The sequence below is a fragment of the Maniola jurtina genome, chromosome 19, assembly GCF_905333055.1.
Source record: "Maniola jurtina chromosome 19, ilManJurt1.1, whole genome shotgun sequence".
Taxonomy (NCBI): Eukaryota; Metazoa; Arthropoda; class Insecta; order Lepidoptera; family Nymphalidae; genus Maniola; species Maniola jurtina.
The window spans coordinates 6,510,316-6,531,630 of record NC_060047.1 but is presented as its reverse complement, the minus strand read 5'-3'; the positions used below and the strand labels follow the sequence as shown (position 1 = coordinate 6,531,630).

The following is a 21,315-nucleotide window of genomic DNA, read 5'->3' as shown; positions in this document are numbered from 1 at the left end:
TTGCTAGACACCGCTTTGTCACTGATGGAGGTCGAACGCTTTTTGCCCTCATTTATAAACCGTAAAAGCTTGTAAGTAAAACTAATATTAGTGCGAGTCAGTTTTACTTACTCGTGTATTTTAATAGGGTTAGTGACTTTGTGCGATAACGTTTTTATCTTCGTCATTAGACACGATGGAGTCATACTTTTAACGTAATAATTATGATAGCTTTAAGAGAAATAAAAAACTCCGATCACAGATTTCCATAAAAAATCACATAGTAATCAACCATATTTTTAATCCCCGACCCAAAAAGAGGAGTGTTATAAGTTTGACGTGTATATCTGTCTGTGGCATCGTAGCTCCTAAACGAATGAACCGATTTTAATTTAGTTTTTTTCGTTTAAAAGGTGGCTTGATCGAGACTTTTCTTAGCTATAGTCGAAGAAAATTGGATCAGCCGTTTGAAAGTTATAAGCTCTTTTCTAGTTTTCTTTTAAAGATTTTGGTGTCGGGGGCTTTTTAAATTTTGAGTTATAAGTGATCTTACCATGGTAATTTGATAAATAATAATTATGTTGTAAAAAAGTACGTGCCTTTAATGGCTGGGTTATGCCTTTACTTATATACACTTTTGGCATTCTAAAATGGACTCAAACTGAACTGGATGCCTTGGATCGAAGAATCCGAAAATTGTTGACTACATATCGTATGCATCATCCACGTTCATCTGTTATGAGATTGTATATCCCACGCAAGTGTGGAGGGCGTGGTTTTTTAAATGCCAAGAACCTTCATAATCGTGAGGTATGCAATCTCAGAGATTATTTTCTCAAAGTAAATGTGGGAATACATAGGGATGTAGTTGCAGTTGATAAAGGTCTTACTCCGCTTTCCTTAGGCAAAAATAACTGGCGTAAGCCCATAGTGCTTAGCACTTCGGATCGCATAGCTGTATGGAGGAGTAAGGAGTTGCATGGAAGATTCTACAAGGCCTTAACTAGGCCGGATGTAGATTCCATAGCCTCTGTATCCTGGCTACAGTTTGGGGACCTCTTTGGGGAAACCGAAGGTTTTATCTGTGCAATTATGGACGAAGTTATTAAGACTAATAATTACCGGAAACATATAATGAAAGATGGAACGCTTGACATTTGTCGTGCGTGCCATCTTCCTGGGGAATCCCTCAGACATATTGTTTCCGGTTGTTCTTATCTTGCTAACGGCGAATACTTGCACAGACATAATCAAGTAGCCAAGATAATCCATCAACAACTTGCTCTTCAATATGGCCTTGTAGATACTGAGGTGCCGTACTATAGGTACGACCCAATGTCAGTTCTTGAAAATAGCAGTGCCCTGCTTTACTGGGATCGGTCGGTTATCACTGACAGGTATATTGTAGCCAATAGACCTGATATAGTGCTAGTTGACCGATCAGCGCGTCGAGCAATGATTGTTGATGTCACTATTCCACATGATGATAATTTAGTGAAAGCAGAAAAGGAAAAAGTATCGAAATACTTGGACCTGGCCCACGAGATTACCGCCATGTGGAGTGTTGACTCAGCGATTATTGTACCGATAGTTGTATCAGTCCACGGTCTTATTGCGAACAGTTTCGACCAACATCTTAAGAAACTGTCGCTTAACTGTTGGATCAAAGGTAAGATACAGAAGGCAGTGGTTCTTGAGACGGCACGCATTGTGAGGAGGTTCCTCACTCTGGAGCCCTAACCACTGGCGGCTTGGGTCCAACCCACCCTGCTGCCAGTGGGATCCATTTTATCATATTTTTATTCAATGTTTTTTTTTTCCGTTACTTTAGTTTTTTGTCGTTTATGTTATTTTATTTCTCTTTTGTTTCTGTTATTTATTGATTTTGTTGTTGATGTTATTTTATTTTTTGTTGTTTCTGTTATTTTTTCTGTGTTTCTGTTATTTTTTCTATGTTTCTGTTATTTTTTCTGTGTTTCTGTTATTTTTTCTGTTGTTTCTGTTATTTTTTTTGTGTTTCTGTTATTTTTTCTGTTGTTTTTGTTATTTTATTATGTGTTGTTTAAAAATAGGATAAAATGGGAAAAATAAATAAATGAGAGTAAAATGTTGTAAGAAATAAAAAGGAAATCTTGATTTAAGACTTTCCAAATTAGTTGACCTAATTCATCAAAGACCCGAAAGCTTTTTCTTTCTTTTATAGAAAGTACGGATTAGATTAGCTCGTGGGAGTTTTTGAAATCTTTTAAAAATATATTGTGATTTTCTCTCTTCTCTAAAAAATGTAAGTGCCTATTTTAGACCTTTCTTTGGCTGTAATCGTTTCAGATATACTTAGGATCAATGACTGCTCTCAAAATAACACCCTGTATTAATAGTTCCTACCTAATCAACCAATGTATACCTATATAATAATACTCCCTAAAGCAGAGTCCATTATTTGCTCAATGACCCGTCCCTATAACGTTGGTTGATCAACGATAGTGGTGTGTGGAACGGTTATTTATATACACTATTTAGTGCGCTCTATTGACTATTCGTCTATTTTAAATACACATAGGAAACAAGTGTAAATTAAAGTTTATAACACCCCCGACAAGCGAAGGTTACAGTAACTAGAAAAGAGCTGATAACTTTCAAACGGCTGAACCGATTTTCTTGGATTATAGCTAAGAACACTCTCGATCAAGCCACCTTTCGAACAAAAGAAACTAAATTAAAATCTGTTCATTAGTTTAGTACCTACGATGCCACAGACAGATACACAGATACACACGTCAAACTTATAACACCCCTCTTTCTGGGTCGGGGGTTAATTAGGAAGTCAGCAATGATATTATACTCATAGACATGACTAGGTACCCATTTTAAAAATGCGAAAGTGTTTTCGTTTGTTGGTTTGTTAGTTTATTGGTTCGTTGATTTGTTGGTTTATCCTTCGCTTGTTAGTTTGGTTGGTTACATCGCAACGGAGCAACGGATCGACGTGATGTTTTGCATGGTTATAGTTAAAGACCTGGAGAGTGACATAAGCTACTTTATATTCCGGAAAATCAAAGAGTTTTAAACCTAAATCTACGCGAAAGAAGTCGCGGTCATCAGCTAGTTACAATACAGGACGATAATATTTTGAGAGCGATAAGTAATATAAACTACTTATTAGCGCTAAGGAAATGGAAATAAAACTGCATACTTTTTGAGAAATTCAAAAATACACCTCAAATTCGCACTTTCTCACAAAAAATAATACAGTAATAACTATAAAATATATTTTTACTGAGATAATTGATTTTAGTCGTATATAATAAATATCGTTTCTATAAATTCTAAGTACTGATACTGAACTTGGCTTACAAGTAATAATTAAACTATACTATAAATCTCAATTGAATATTATTATGACGAAGGGTCAAATCTAATAACAAATTCAAAATAAGTACTCAACAACACTTGGTCTAATGGCCTACAAGCTAGTGCCAATCGAATAGCACTTTCAAATTTCAACTACTAACAAACTACAAGTTCATTTGTAAATTAGCTTTATTCGAATAAATCTAAAGTTTCAACAGGCGACCCCTTTCCGTTATGTACGGGTGCGATTAATTGGTATTTAGAGTTTAGGCTAACATTTCTAACTATAATATTATTTACTTGATAGTTGTAACGACTAATTTTATGTTTGTGTTTTTATATATCCAGTTCAACAAGCCAGCGACTTCTCTATGCATATTATGATGTGAAGAACTGGCTTCAACTATAAAAAACCAGCCAAGTGCGAGTCAGACTCGCGCACTGAGGGTTCCGTACTCGGGGTTTTTTTTTTTCAACATTTTGCACGATAAATCAAAAACTATTATAAAGAAAAATCTGTTTTAGGATGTTCAAGTAAAGCCCTTTCATATGATACCCCACTTGGTATCTTATTTTGAAAATTAAAACACATTTTAATTTTTTTTAAATGATGTAACCACAAATTCGAGGTTTTCAGATTTATTCCTGTATTTGTGCTATAAGACCTACCTACCTACCAAATGTCATGATTCTAGGTCAAAGGGAAGTACCCTATAGGTTTCTTGACAGACACGACGGACAGACAGACAGACAGACAGACAACAAAGTGAATAATCCAAAATAAGTGAAAGGATGGAAGGAAGGTTTCTGGCCAAGAAATGTAGAAGACATCTCTAAGTGCCGTGGATAACGGTTCCATCATATTTTAACGCCATAAAGAGTTAGATGACGTCACTAATGCGTTCATCATCATCATCATAAAACCCATTGCCGACTCATTATGGAGCACTGGTCTCCTCTTGGAATGAGAAGTGTTTGACCATACGCTGGCCAATTGCAGATTGGCAGACTTTACACACCTTTGATAACATTAGGTAGGTATACAGAACTCTTAGGCATGCAGGTTTCATCACAATGTGTTCCTTCCTCGTTAAAGCAAGTATTAAAATACTCATTATTCAAAAAGTTTGAGATTCGTGCCCGGACTTGAATCCCGGCAAACAAATACCATCTCTTGATTTTGCATACAAATGTTTTACAAAATTTGGCCAAATAGTTTGGCCACGAGGACTCCACAAAGTATTGTTAGGATGACGGTGAACTATGCCTAAATAAACAGCTAACTTTTGTTCTTCGGCGTTATTCGTAATCATCGTGATAATAATACCATTCAAGCGTGAAGTTGATTCAGTTATTGGCACGGAGGGTGAAATTGTTATGGAGGGTTAAATAAAGTGATAAATTTTGAAAACTATCAACTCACTAGCTTCTGCCCACAATTTGCCTTATTTTGTAGTTTTATTGATTTCGTTTTTGCAAGCCCACAATGTATAGCGTGAAAACTCGGGTCAATGCCCCACCTACGATGCGGCATTGTCCCCGAGTGGCTTATTTATGTAACGTTCGTTGACCTCTAGCGTCAGTCAGATGTTTTAACTGGAATATATTGTGAACTATCAGTACTATCACCTATCTTTATTTTTGCTAGCGTTTTGGTTACACGTTGTATTATAGGTACTGCGATAATAATACGGCTGCAAACATTATTTATTATTTACTTAATAGTCCGCCTCTGATATAGCTCATGCGTATTAATTTACAACTCTAATCTGATTACAGCTCTGATTAATTTATGCTTCAAAAGCATAGTTTGACTCGTGTAGACGAAACATTGTGGTTATGCCTAGTATGTAGGTAAATACGGTTGGTTGTTATGTTTTGTTGCTATTATTTATCTTTAATTAAAATTTAAATTAGCTAACTTCGATAGGGTACCTATTATTAAATCTGAATATTCTAAATTGTCTAATAGTGATTTTCACGGATTTAGAGAGTGTATTTTTCTCTTTTTGTAGACCGTGGCTGAAATCTCAGCAGGTGGTAAGTGATTATGCAATCTTAGATGGAAGTGGGCTAACTTGAAAAGGGTATGGCAGTTATAAAACTGCCATACCATTCATATATGGTGGTATGGGTTTATTATTAAACCCATACCACTATGGCAATGGTTTCTACACGTCGTCGTATTGGAACGCTAAATCGCTTCGCAGCACGGCTTTGCCTGTAATGTAGTAACTAGCCACGGCCTCATCATCCCACCAGCTCAGACCAGAGACAATATAGAAATTAAAAATTCCCAAATTATCCTGCCGGGAATCAAATCTGGGACCTCCCGCTTACAAGACGAAAGTGCTCACTGATTGTACAAGGGACCTTATCAAAAGATTGAACTAGAGTACCTATGGCAGGGTTATATGCAAGATTATTCGTTTACCAATCAGTGGTACTAAATCAGTTGAACAAAAGTGTAATTAATTTCTTTTGTGACTAAGCTCTAATAAAGATTTTAGGTAGGTAGGTAGAGGTAGGTACCTATTTGTTTTGATTTGGAAAGAAAACTTCTTGAAAACAATCTTATTCTCTCTTCAGGAAAATATATTTGATTTTGACGCATGGGAATAAAACTATCCGACATATAAATTCGCTAAAACTTCTCCGGGCTAAAGCCATAAGACGCTCAACAATTTTACAAACCATTAAAGATGACTGGCTGTCACACCAACGGATATTTTAACACGTTTTCATTTACTCGTTTTCTTGTCTGCCTACTTTTTTATATGGTCCGTTAGTACAAAATTATCAAAAGATTTTAAACTCATTTCAGGCTCAGTGGCAAGCACTAAGTATAGACTTGCTTGTGATGTCCTGAAAATGATATAAGTGATTCCTAGCAGGGAAAATTTTAAATTATATCCATATCCTACCACCCTACTACCAAGGACTTTCCGCCAAGATGATGTTCATTGCCGTATATAAACTAACATAATGTTCCTTATTTCTGGCAAAATGGACCTATACTATAACAGAAGTCAATATATAATTAAAAAAAAAAATCAATAAGGACACTCATGTATTGTTCTATAATGAACCACTATAGGTACTTATTAGTACAACTTTAGGTTAGCCCGTCATCATCACTTACCACCAGGTAATATAGCAAGCAGGGTCTAACTTGTCATTAAAATAAAAGTTGATATTTGCTGTAAAATTGGTACAACAATTTCTTAAAATGTGTAAATCGCAAACTGTGTGATAGACGGTCATTGTAAGGCATCATTAGCTCACTTGTCTCTACATAAATCAACTTATTCTAAACCTTAAATTCACAGAGTTTAGGTATAAAGTCGTCTGTACTGATAACTGCATCGGATTCACATTAGTGATAACGCTAGTTGGTTGACTCTACGGATTTGTTCTATTGGCTTTGTCGGTATAAAGCAAAGGCTATTGCAATTCAAATCCTTATTAATTGCAATTTGGACTTAATAGAGCAATATTGGGTAACATACTTAAAAAATGAAAGGCAGCATGTCCAACACAGTTCCTAGAAGTTGTAAAGGACCATAACTATAATTTGAAGGCGTACTCCTGAAATAAGTCGCAGATATTGGTCATATTCCACAAAATATTATGTTCATTATATTACGCATAACACATCAAAGCACTAGCCGGAACAAACGGTCGACGTGTACAAATGACATCAATATGGCATCCGGGTTAGGCCCCGGTCATAAATAAATTAGCGCCATGCCCCGGGGACGACACATAGTACCTTCCTCGGCGATTCAAAAAAATATACGAACCTTTATCGTCACTGGAGTTTATTGGTACAATATACCTAAAGTAAATTAAATTTTGCAACTTTCTACCCCTACCAGGAGAAGATTGATGCTTTGGAGATGTGGTGCTGGAGGCGAATGCTAGGAGTCTCATGGACTGAACTTTGCACCAACGTTTCTATACTCCAAGAACTCGGCATTAAACAACGTCTTTCGGCGTTAGTACAGAGTCGCATACTGAAGTTCTTCGGACATGTCTCTCCACTGAGAGACTACATTGAGTGCCTTGTAGTACAAGGCAAGGTGGAGGGTACTAAAGTGCGAGAAAGGTCACCTACGCGATGGACCGAACAAATTAATTACGCTGTGGGCGGTGCGGTGCCCGAGTGTACCAGACTATCGGCCAGCAGGGGGGAAGTGGCGAATGCTCGTGAGGCGCATTACATCTGCCCCCAAAAACGTCACTACGTGATAACTACCACTGCTCTGAGTGTTACGACGAAGAAGAAGTCTCCTACAAGGAAGAGTGATCTCAAGCGAGTTACTGCGAGCCAATGGACACAAAATGGCACACATGTTTGTGAAACTGATTCTTCCAATAGACTTGTGCTATGTCCAGCAGTTTTAAAAGGAGTGTATTTGGAGTGTACCCTATACAAACATAGTTTGATTCATCATCATCATTATCAACGAATAGACATCAACTGCTGGACACAGGGACTTTCACACACCATGGCCTTGCGCCGCCTGAATCCAGCGGCTCCCAGCGACTCGTTTGATGTCATCTGTCCAGTGTAGGTACACCTAATGGGTCTTCCATCGATGCGCTCTCCAGTTCCAGATCACCATTCTAGCGCCTTGGGACCCCGTCGTCTATCGGTTTTTCGAACTATGTGCCCTGCCCATTGCTACTTTAACTTCAAGTTTGATAGCTATTTGAATACACTATTTCGTAAAAATAATGTAGTTTCACGTTCTGTACGAAAACATTTGAACCTGTGCAATTTCCACTCCAAACAAATTTTCTTCACTCCACTCTCCAGACCAATCGCTCGACGTGGAAAAACTACACAATATGGTACCCAGGCCAGGTTCGGATCGTAAATAAATTAGCAACTGACACCCAGAAGTCGTTGGGGCACACCTTATCCTTTTTCTATTTATAAAATAAGAACATAATTAGTGGAAACTTATGTTCAGACATAGTACAAAACGTTTGAAACAAAACAACCATTTTCTAGACCTATTTGCTTGCTAAAAATACACCTTTTCATATCAAATAACTTATTTATCATCAAGGTCCCTATAAGATACGCAATAAATGTTACACACTGTCATAGTTACTAGGACAGCATTTTTTACCATTGTTTAATCTAATTAGAAACTACAACTATAACAACACTGTATTAATTAATCTATGGAGAACTAAGCTAATTTTTTAAGATTGATAAGTTCTCATTATTTTATTTTACCGGCATACATTTTGTTCCTAAATTTTATGTCAAATAGAATTTTCTAGCTACAGTTTTCAGTCCTTTTGGTAAAATTAATAAAAAAGGCTCTTGAATCTGACAGGCTTTCAGAACTTTGTACAAAATGTAGCCCTGAATTTCTAGGACACGAAGTTGCTATAGAGAACAGTCTATTTCGGAATATAAACCTTCGTTGGAGCTAAAATTAATAAATTCGCACTGCTCTGATACCTACGTTGATTTTTTTAACAATTTTAGAAATTGAATATTGCACTTTATTTCTAACCGTACTGTGTGTCGAGTTTTTATTTTAAAACAATATCCTTTTCGTTCGTAATAAAGAAAAGTTCAGGGAATCAGGGTCCTTTTTTTAACTTTAGGCAGGCACTTCTAATTTTTCGGAGTTATATGTGTTTTAAGCAATAAAATGTAAGGAAAACATCGTGAAGACACCTGGTGATAGTTCTCCACTATAATATTATGTTCGCAAAGGTGTGTGTAGTCTGCCAATCTGAGAGAAGAGAGGAGATACGCTCTCAGAAGTACGCTGGCGATGGGTTGATAATAACGATGATCGCAAAAAAAAAGGATTGTCATCACGCTGCACAGTCGCGGAGTTTTTGAGGTTTAAACCAAGTCTTAAGGTTATTTTATTAAAATTCACAAAAAAATCCTAGCTATCAGACGTTAATTAATCAAGCATGGCCAGACCCAGGCCACCCCAGGCCGTTCAAGAAAGGAGTCTGCATAATGAACAGTCAAAATTTTTAATATTCCCAAATGGAAGTTACCGTTGTTCCGACCCAAATTAAATAAGTTTACTCTCCTTTGACCTCCTTCGTTTGTTTAACAATGGGGTAGATATTTTTCCTTATAATTGTTTTACAGTTTTTATGGCTTAAGATCTTTGTTTTTTATAAGAATTATAAATTACAGTAAATTCGATTAATTTTCTTCGCATTACATAGGCCGATTCACACCAATTGCGTATGCAGCACGGACACGTGACACGTGCGTAATGACGCGTGTGAATAGACATAACTGACATAACTGCACGCATTATGTCTACTTGAACGTTCACGCCACGCAAGCGGTGTGCCATGTTTTATACAGTTCCATACATTACAACGCAATGGTACGCGCTACGTCAACGTTTACGCAACGCTTACGCAGCCTGTGTGAACGAGCTGTAAAGATCGACCTTCTTGAAGGATAACTTTCCAACGAAAGCTCATGAGCATGTGCATTCTAACTACCAACTCTCACATAATATTTATGGTACTCAAGGAATTCTGCTATAGGTAGGTACGTTCAAAACGTGAGAAGCCAACTTCTCGCATTTGCCGTATGCCAGATGACTTGTGGGTAAAATCTGTTTCTTTATGGACTCTCCCGAATCATCAGCGCCAATATGGTAGGTCGAGGTGACGATGGCGTAGATTTTAATGAATTAAAATTTTTAGAAGAGGCACAGACTAGAGAGTTGTGGAAAAATCAGAGAGACGCCTTTGCCTAGTCCTGGGACAGTACAGGCTAATTTAGTTTAGACATTAAAGATAAATGTTATTACTACTTTTAATAATAGATAATAGTATGTAGATATAGTTTTAAGTGTTAGAATAGGATAATAGGGACCTACCAGAGCCACATGGTCACACTAGTGACCCAGCTCTCTAAATGAGAAAAAAAAAAAAAACTAACATATTATTATTTTTATATTCTTATAATTTCAGTTATAATTATATAAGTAATTTTAATAATTATATATATTTAATAATTATTGATGTATAAATTTAACAGTTATAATTATAACTGAATAACAACAATATTCAGACTAAACTTTAAATCTAGAAACTGGTTCTGTCTGTAACGTAGACAAAGAAAAGATTTTGAGAAATTCCTACGAAATCCAAGCGTAAGCGGGCCTATCTTAAATTATGAGAATATCACAGTCAATTAACATATTAGAAGTAAACGAAAAAGATGTTACATAACTGTGTATATGCTTTGTCAGTGATAAAACAGGAACGGCAACGTTCAAAAATGGTCGGTTCATTGAGCGAGTGATAGACACTGCTGAGCTGAGGCAAGCGTTGTTAACTAGACGTGACTCGCAAATTGATTTGATTGAAGTGCAGACAGTGAGTTGACAGACAGAGCAACCTTCGACTTCGACATGATTACCCCAGCATTTAGTAGGTATGACAGTCATCATGATCAGACTCACGCATTGTCGGACCACTCAACATAGAACTTATTTTAAATAATAAAATAAGTAAATAATAAAATAAGTAGTAAGTAAATAGTTGCCGGCTCTTCAGGAATTTGTTGGTCCGCCCCTTGAAAAACTCCATGTTGTAATCTAGTGGGAACTCCGCCGATGGGAGTTGATTCCACAGTTTGCATTTGCGTGGAAAAAAGGATCTGGCACAAAGGGCGATCGAATGCACCAGGCACCCTGGTGGTGAGCGTGGAATTGCTTGCGGTGGCGTGCGGTGTGATTGTAGAAAAAAGAGGTTGGAATTAGGTCAAACAGCTCTTCAGACAATATCATCTATTATGGTAGCGGACACAAACGAACAGACAGATACTGGGTGAAATTACTAAGGAACCCTAAAAACATTTTTGTGACTATTTTCATAGCATCTTTAATGGAACTCGTAAATTAATTACATGCTATACTTTCGTATTTCCTGGAAGGTTTTCTTTAATAATGTCTTGTACTTTATTGTATGTCAAGAAAAGTTTATTATTTTGTTTTAAAAACAAGAACCTAAAGAATTTTAATGGCCTTACTTTAAAAACTCTCATTTTGTAAGGTCTAATGACTGTTTTGTTGATGTTTAAATTAGGTACATCTTATTATTTCTTATTCCGACTTTCCAATAGTTATATCTAACTAGGTAACTATAACTTTCTGTTTCTCCTCTCCAACCTGTAAAATTATTCCGTTTGTTACCATCAAGAGGAGTGCATTTGGACTCGGAGTGCTCTCATAAGAACGGAGTTTGATTCCTGTTTGGACATCAAACAATCAAACTCAATGAAATCTGTAGACACATTCTACAAATTATCTGTATCTGCCGGCGTTTTCGGTAAAAATATTATGTAGCTTCAAAGTTTTGATTTTTTATTTTATTTATTAGGACTTACAAAGTTACGTAGGTTCAAAGATTTTTATGGAAATCATTGGAAAATTCTGTTTGTGTGGAGAGCGCTCTGAACACACTTCTTTTAAATGTAAATTTATTACAGTGCTTTTCACTTTTTAGTCATGTTACTCATTGTTATGGGGCGTGACCTCTTCCATATTAGCGCCCACCCCACCCTCAATTCGACGAATTTATTAATATTTTATCAACATATTCTCTCAGTAATATTTATTGTATTAGTAATAATAAATAACAAAATATTTTCTCCGTAATGTAGGTATGTACGGAACGTTAACAGTTGCTACAACAAACAAAATTTCAAACTTCATGAATAATTTAAAAGTCATTCCAGAGGTCGAACAACATGTTCTAGTATAATTATTTTCAAGTTGTGAAGTCCTGACTCTTATTAATCACGTATAAATTAGTTCATCGTATGTTTTATTAATGTTGGTTAATTATAATGAACCGCTTTAGAACGAATAGCCTGTCTAGCCTATCATTAATAATAATTTATTTATTATTCGAAATCCATAGTGATAGATCACCTTCGAGTAGGTAAGTAGGTACTTCGCATCTAGTACTATGGCCTAATATACCAGACAGACTGAAAGTGTAGTTGAATTAGTTATATTAGTTAAAAAATACTTGAATTAGTTAACTGCTTAACCTTACCTGTTAATTTGTTGAAAACTGTTAGTAGGTACATCGAAAGGGTGTTTCTAGTCCCCACAACAGGGATCAAGGGATATATTGATTCGAAATTCCTTCAAGATAGGGAATAGGGAGGATTTATATTTTCGCTTTATATATATTTCCTTCACTGTAATTATCATAAGCTTCTTTAGCATATGATTACCTACTAACTAAATTTAACTAACCTGTATCCATGCGAAAGGAATCGGGGGCATCCGCTAGTTTATAATAACCGTTTATAACCGTGATCAAGCTAAATTTAAAACTGGCCACATTTATTTAGAAGAAGTGTGACTGGTTACATAATAAGAGGTATCTTGCATAGTATGTATAGATCCAATCTAAATAGCGTTATTCGTGTATACTGTGCTGTTGTGTTCATATTACTGCTACACTCCAAATAGTTTTAAATTAGACAGAGGGCAATAAAATAAATTTTACACTGCGTTCACAATTTATTTCCGAGCCATCGATTTGAACATTTTAACGTCATTTCTGCGGAGCGCGAAATTAAATGCAGCTCTTTTGGTGAATTCCAATATTTCTATAATTTATTTAACTGCTGCTATGATCTATGGTAAATAAATTCAAATGGCGATCCTTGCATAATATTATTCATTAATACATCTATCATAAAATAGTTTTGTGTATGTTAAAATAGGTATCTCGTTCTAATAATACACACTTAAGATTTCGTTTAAAGGCGTTGGTGCATACCTACATGGTGCAAAGCAAAAATATGATGGAAAAATTACAAATTACCAAGCTTTGTAAAGAAATCGTAAATAGAAAGCTGCTTCTGGTAACTTTGTGAGGTATTTTAATATTCATTAATTTTAGACTAAAATAGGTGGAATAAGACTATACTTACATAAACAGTGCTCATAAAATAAGTAAACTGACATAGTGAGGCCACTGAAACAGGTTGTAAAATATCTATAAACCCTATACACGTGTATCCGTCCAATTAGGTATTAACGGGCGTCTTGAGAATGTCCCAGGTAAATGTTACACTTGTAATCTGCATAGCTCGACTTGGCTAGTAAATAACTACTGAAATATGCTGTCCGAAGAACATAAGGGCAGAAATCACAGACAGAAAAGACTCTTGTGAAAATGTATGCTTCGATAATGGTGTTTATATACGGTCTATGATATCTAACTGTCTTTATTTTATTAACCCCCGACCCAAAAGGATCGGTGTTATAAGCTTGACGTGTGTATCTGTTTATCTGTGTCTGCGGCATCGTAGCTCCTAAACTAATGATTTTAATTTAGTTATTTTTTGTTTGAAAGGTGGCTTAATTGAGAGTGTTCTTAGCTATAATCCAAAAAAATCACTTTAGCCGTTTGAAAATTATCAGCTCTTTTCTAGTTACTGTAAACCTTCACTTGTCGGGAGTGTTATAAATTTTTAATTTACAATTGTTAAGTATTTAATCATCATTATTATATTCTGCGAGATTTTTGTGGACGAATTAAGATCCATAAATAGTTTTACAAGCCTTTTCAATTTACCATTAACAGATTATTTAAATCAATTACTGAATCAAATAATGCTGCAAAGGCTGGAATATCTCTTCAACTGTATCTGTTGTATAATACAATATTATTGTATAATGTAGTCTTTTAAGTAATTTAGATTGTAATTCAGGCTATGGTGAGGTTGGCGTATGCATGTAGGACAAAAATCCCCTAATTATAAGAAAATTAAAAAAAAAAAAAAACAAAAAGTCAAAAGTGCTGTAACAAACTAGCTTTGTCACACTAATATTATAAAGGCAAAAGTTTGTGTATATGTGTGTGTGTATTTTGTTACTCCTTCACGCAAAAACCACTGGACGGATTTGGCTGAAATTCGGAATGGAGATAGATAATATCCTGGATTAGCACATAGGCTACTTTTTATCCCGGAAACCCAAAGAGTTCCCACGGGATTTTGAAAAACCTAAATCCACGCGGACGAAATCGCGGGCGTCAGCTAGTCAGAAATTAATGTTAATCTAAATTCTCAGCGTTGGTTTACCGAAAATGCTTACTTATGTCGCCACGAGTAACACATGCCGACGGTTTGAATATTTGAGCAAGGACGTGTGTCACGCAAATTGTGTTACATGGGGCAAGCAACGCTAGGCCCGAGGCACTTGATGACTTATTAACTATCCAGTGCCATCTGACTTACATTGTCAGTGCTGCTCATATTATATTCTTCTACAGAACTACGTACTTACCGCCATTGTTTGGTCATGTAATCTAGATTGTTAGAATGAACCCTCGGTTTACCTCAACTCACATAACATTATATTTAATAACCAAGCCTGGTAATGGACCACTATTTTATGAAGTTTCGCAAAGGTGTCAAAAGGCGCGTAAACCCGCGGCAGTATTTACGAGTATGTAGTTTGTATAGCAACGCGTATGTCTCACACGCACAAGCGTACGAATTTGTCTTAATTTTTTTTAAGCAATTTTATTGTATGAGCTTTGCCTATCTGGAGTTTTTATCTTTTTTTTTCTCTTTTATCTTATCTCCTACCTGGAATTTTTATCTTTATTAATAATTAATCTATTACGATATAACTAAACAAATCTATGACGTATAATTCCAAGGATGAGCTTACGGACGTTAAAAAGTGTCCGTGATAAATCAACTCAACCACGATAGGGCTTATAATATTTGTAGTTTATGCGATTTACACATTAATACTGTCTGAATAATCAAGGTTTTATAATGTGATGTTGCGCTTACGCAATTTTTTTTCTTCTGCTGTAAACAAAATAACTCGAAGCGACCCTTTTTCTGTCACATTTTGTATGCCACGTCGTATCTTTTCACAAAAGTGGCAAACTTTATCTAAGAAATAAATCATTATTCTTCGCAAGGCTTGCTATCTTTTATAGTATTGTGAACCTCTATGAATATTTAACTGTGGTATATTTGAAATTATTCACGGTTATAGGGCTAAAATATGCAACGTGCAACGAAGACGTGTTGAAGGTGTTCTTAAAAGCCTTTACACTGCAAAGTGCATATAAGTAAAAGCATAGCATATCCTTATTTTATAAAATCGTACACTCGTTCTACAGGCAGGTATGGCACCAGCCGTCGCTGTGACGTGACGCGTTTTGTTTGTTTCATGCCTATAGCACACGTCCGCCACAAAATCTAGCACTGAAGCCACTGAATTTCCACTACTTCGATGAACAATTCCCCTATGACTTGTGTTGTATGAGTTGTAAACAGCAGCAAAACTGCCTGTTCTAATACAGAGCTGATTTGTCTGTGAGTCCATCACTTTCCCATCAATTGGATTTCGCTTGATGGAACATGAGTGGTTTTGCTATATTTGTTTTACGGCAGAGATGTGCTAGAGGCCTGAATACTTCACTGAAGTTTCGTGAGAAAGGGATGGACTCATGGACAAAATATCGGCGTTTCTCTTCTGTTACGTTACTGTGGACACAACTGACAAGTCATGACGCAACTTCAATGGTTTCGCTGCTACGATTTTGCAGCAAATGTGTTACATATCAGCCGTAAAAAGATTTCTTTCACCTTTGTCAAAAAACCCGCTCAAAGAGCCAACTCTCCGGAACTTAGTCAGCAACTTTCCCAGCATGAATAAGGCTTTTCAGCACCTAACACAGCTTTAAATAAATACTAAGACGTAAACAGCTTACGATGCATTAGTGTACAAAGCAAACGTAACGTTGTAAGGGCGACCGAATTCAATGGGCCAAATTGCGGTGCGACCAGCTCTGCAAATGGCTAACCTTGTTTGTAGTGCAAGTGAACAGCTGATGAGTGCTTACTGATTTACCTTCATCATGATCAACCCATCGTCGGCCCACTACGGGTCTTCTCTCACAATGAGAATAATTTAGTCCATAGTCTACCACGCTGACCCATTGCATGTGGGGAGACTTCACACACATTTACGAGTAGAACCTTAAGGCGTAGACCTTAAGGGAGTAGACCTTAAACCTGTCTATTGCTAACTCACTCAATAAGCGACTGATTAGTAGCAATGAGGTGTGATTGTGGTCAAGCGCTTACCTATAGTGAATAAAAAAAACGATGCGCGCAGTACACTGATATTATTATACACTACTACTAACTACTAACTACTATTACCTTGACGTAGCGACCGATACGCCATTCAGAATCAGCCAGCGGACAGTCAGCTGCTCGCTGTTCGCCTACGTCCGTAGCCACGGAGCGTCCGTCGCGTACGTACCTAATAGGGTTTTGGACTGTAGTTATAAAATTATACGATGCTTTGTATAGAGTGATTTCTATGGGAAAATATTTCCATGTTAAAAATTGTAAAAAATTGTAATTTATCGCCTTGTGACGTCATTGATCGCCTTTCGTTAAGATGATAAGTATAAAAATCATGATTTTTATTTAATTAATGAGTTTTAGCACCATAAACTACCGCTATAAAAAATCATCACATCATTTTATTACTACAGTCTAAAACCGTTTTCGCTTCAGCCGCAACCCTCGGAAGTTTATCTTTAGAGAATCTCTAAAGATACACTTCCGAGGGTTGTGGCTGAAGCGAATAGGTATTATATGAATATATAGGTATAATACGAATCGCTTTCGCTTATACCATACACGGTGTATCTCCCAGGAAGACTGTAAGCTGTCGGGCACCACAGGAAATTGCGCGGGGCGTAGGGGCACGGGAGAACGCTCGCCGTGTTTATCGCAACAACACTAACTTACTCTCGTGTTAGTACGCTCTAGATTGTACCACGTCATCTCAGTACAGTGAAATACTGTGTAGTATCTAAAATCTACATTGTTATAGGATTTATGTTAACATTTTTATCGCTTCCACAGATCACAGCACATGTGATCCAAGAATATACTTGCTACAAGTGTAAATTAATAATTTATAACACCCCCGACAAATGAAGGTTACAGTAATTAGAAAATAGCTGATAACTTTCAAACGGCTGAACCGATTTTCTTGGATTATAGCTAAGAACACTCTCAATCAAGCCACCTTTCAAAAAAAAAACTAAATTAAAATCGGTTCATTAGTTTAGGAGCTACGATGCCACAGACAGTTACACAGATACACACGTCAAACTTATAACACCCCTCTTTTTGGGCCGGAGGTGAAAAAGCCTTTCACTTCTAGTTTTTTGAAGTGAAATTAAAACTTCAAGGTCACGTCACCGACATGCTAGTACTTTGAGTGCTATTAGATGCAAAAACGAAACTATAAGTTGTCGCTTGAGTGTAAAAGATGATACTTACCTACAGTTAAATACAAGTAGGTATCCTTTGAGTGCGCCTAAGCTTTGTATGAAAATCTTTGAGCTAGTGGAACTTTGAAACTACGTGTGTTTACGGAAATCTGATTGAATACTGCTATACTGGTGTTAAAGTTTTTAACTCCAACATTCGATTCACTTCCTTACACTTTTGCCTTTGCCAATACTAGATGATGCAAGCAACTTTTCCAATCTGGATTTAGGTTTTTGATAAACCCGTGGAAACTTTTTGATTTACTGGGGCCAAAAGTCTATATCATTCCCTGGGATGCAAGCCTTTCGTCAAATTGGTTAAACGGATGGGCTGCCTGTGAAAACCTAGCAATCGGACAAACAGACACATTTGCGCATTTGTAATATCAGTATGGATTAGCACCTACGTCTTTTTTGCTCTTCGTCATAAAGATCTTGAAACGTTATTAGCACACAACTCACTTTACTACCACTTATTTTTTTAATATAGAGAGTCGTAACAACTGCGGCGTCACAAAAGTCGAATAGGCTACAAAATAACAATAAAAGGTTTTTCAAAAAGCTCATTGTCTACTTCGCATTAGTTTCATAGCAGTTTAAAGTTGTTCCTAAGAAAATTTAATTCAGAGTCGACTCGCTTCTCATTTCCTTGAGCGGGAATTGTTTAAAAGTTGCGTTTAGTTCCATTACAGTACACGATACAGTTTATAACTTTTTTCCCCCACGATAAAACAGATACAATATACCTTGTTGTGTATCAAATTGTGCATGTACATTGTTAGGGGTTGTTTTTTTTTTAAGAATATTAGATTGTTTATCGTGACTAATATTCCCCTTTCCCTTCCAGCTGTAACGCTTATACTGCAATAGTGCAACGGGTGAGATTCGAACCGCCGACCTTTCGGATTTCAGTCCGCTCCTTCAACCGTTGAGCTATTAAGGCTCTTGTAATTTGGATCCTGATATACTCATACAAAAACCAGATACAAAGTAAAAAGTGGTCTTTTGGTTACTTTGTAAAAACTTTGTGTGTGTTTTTCAATAAAATAAAAAATACAATACATTACATCCACTTTGGGGTACGTCTATTTATTTTCTCTGAAAATTACCTGACCTATTAGTACCTAAACCAACTGGACTAATTGATGTGACTTTGGTGCATCAAAATTAATAAGCATGTTATAAGACAGATACTGTCATTGGTCCCGATAATGATCGCTACCGCGTCCTAAATCATAAATAACAAAGTTTTCACTTGTTAACTACCCCGTGCTTATCTAATTAAGAGGACTAATGCATTACTAAACCAGAACTGAACCATTTTACGCGAAAGCCCAATCCTTTCTAATAGATATTCAGTCGTATAGGAACCTTACCTGTAAAGTTTCTATCTATTTTTATTAGCCAAGTATTTATTACCTACAGCTGTGGTTTAACTATGTCAGTCAGATCTTCAAAAAATCAGATAAATAACAATAGGGGAACCTCAAAATATTATAGTACAAAATCAAATTATCTAGCATTGCTCAATAGAGATTTCCAATAACAATAAATTCAATGCCTGCTTGAGATCCGAGACGCTGACAAGTAGAATATATGGACATAATGTTCACTGAGTGTAAATGGGTAATGCTGGTACAATGTAGCTGCTAATTCAATGAATCAGGTTAAGCCAGTATTATGATGTATAGCCAACTGGGCTACCGATACTAGACTTAGGCCATATGTAAATAAGAAATTTATTTAATTTGTACCAAAAACTTAAAAACTAACTTAAACATTGAAAAAGCATGCACAAGAACAACTTGTCTCTTTAAAGGAGTTCTATCGGAAAGCCTAGTAATTAATTATTGTTAGTATTTAAAATTGCCTTGTGTGCTCCTCTTGCAGTTATCGGATCATCATGTGGTATACCTTAATATTAAGTTTCCATGACTAGTACAACTTAACAATTTCTATAACTAGCTCAACTTTACAACTGTATAAAATGGCTGTGGCACGGTGACAGTTATACGGTCTGAACGAAACTACAAGAGTCACTGGTTTTACTACAGAAACATGAAAGCATGCAACTCGTTCAGGAAAATAACAACATGGTGATATGTGAGAGCGGGATGACGAATATCTTATTATGCGCAACGTGAGTTGGAAGCTTAGCCTTAAGCTGCAGGTCTCAGGCATGTTGCATTGAGTCTTATCCTGATTTCACTTACTGAATCGTAAAATGTATGCAAATCTCCGCCTTACATTAGGATTTACTAAGACAGAAGCTCGTGTAATTCTACATCCTTTTGACACCCAACCATTGAGATAGATCGTGGAGAAGCATATATTCAAAAAATAAAAGGCGTCAAAAAAGCGCACCAAACAAAATGTCTTCAAATCTTAGAAGTAGCTAAAAAGTAAGTAATATATTTATGTATCTCTTTTACTCTTGTTAAATTATAAGAGTTGTGTTTTATAAGAAAGAATAGTGACGTTGTTAAAAGATAAAGTTAGGGCCAATAGTAGACAATACTTTTAACATCAGCAATAGGTGATTTTGTGACTGCGTCAATGCTGCATTATTATTGAAGTTTAAAAATCACGACTGGTGAATTTTTATACCAGTCAGTCCTTTTTACAGGACATAGCTGTTCTAATAGGTACCTAATGTGACTAATATTCTGCAAATGATACAAAAACCTGGTTCTTTATACTCAACAACAGGCATGAGAACCGTGGGTACTTACCCGTAGTTCTTGATCTAGATTTTGTTAAAAGTTGTCAAATGTACATTGGTTAAGTAATGCCTTAAAATTGTGATCAATTAACTTAAAAGCAAAAATCTTAAAAATATATAATTATTTACCACCTAAGCATATTCTCACAGTTATTTCATCAGTAAGCCGAGCGCAAAGCTAGTCGGGTGTTCGCTCCCAACATTTTTCTTTCAATCGCAGCCCTGACAATAAATCTCATAACTTATTTATTCTTCGAGTCCGTGCGGGGCCTGTCAAAATTAAGGGTATAAATCTTTCGCTTGCTCATTTCTTTGGGAGTCTCAAATCAGGTTGCGAATTAAAGATTCTTCGCTTCTTATCCTTCGAGAAAAATATCGTTTGTTTACGTTCTGGAATTGCTTGGAAGTAAGCCGCAACTTTGCACTTTATTCTTTGACTAGCCGATGCCCGCGACTTCGCCCGCGTGGATTAAGGTTTTTCGAAATCCCGTGGGAACTCTTTCATTTTCCGGGATAAAAAGTAGCCTATGTGCTAATCCAGAGTATAATCTATCTCCATTCTAAATTTCAGCCCAATCCGTTCAGTAGTTTTTGCGTGAAGGAGTAACAAACATACACACACACACACACACACACACACACACACACACACACACACACACACACACACACACACACACACATACAAACTTTCTCCTTTATAATATTAGTCTGATATAATATGATCTCGTTTGTTTGGGTGTAGCAAAGTTTGCTCCGGCCATTGGTTTTCCTGGCACCTTAATTTTCACATTTGGATAAACACAACCGTCAATATTTATCTTTCAATCTCGAATAACACGTATCCTATACAATCAGTTCTAAGACCTACTTACGATCATTGCAAACTATATATTCGC

General features: G+C 36.3%; 1 long non-coding RNA gene across 1 annotated transcript; it reads right to left on the bottom strand.

The window, feature by feature from the left end:
- Positions 1–7,218: 7,218 nt before the first annotated feature.
- LOC123874838 lies at positions 7,219–20,411 on the bottom strand. The gene is made up of 4 exons (XR_006798018.1): positions 20,402–20,411; positions 12,098–12,102; positions 7,841–7,846; positions 7,219–7,368 (listed from the first exon to the last, which is right to left on the bottom strand). It is a non-coding gene; the product is annotated as an uncharacterized LOC123874838 (long non-coding RNA).
- Between the last annotated feature and the right edge of the window lie 904 nt (positions 20,412–21,315).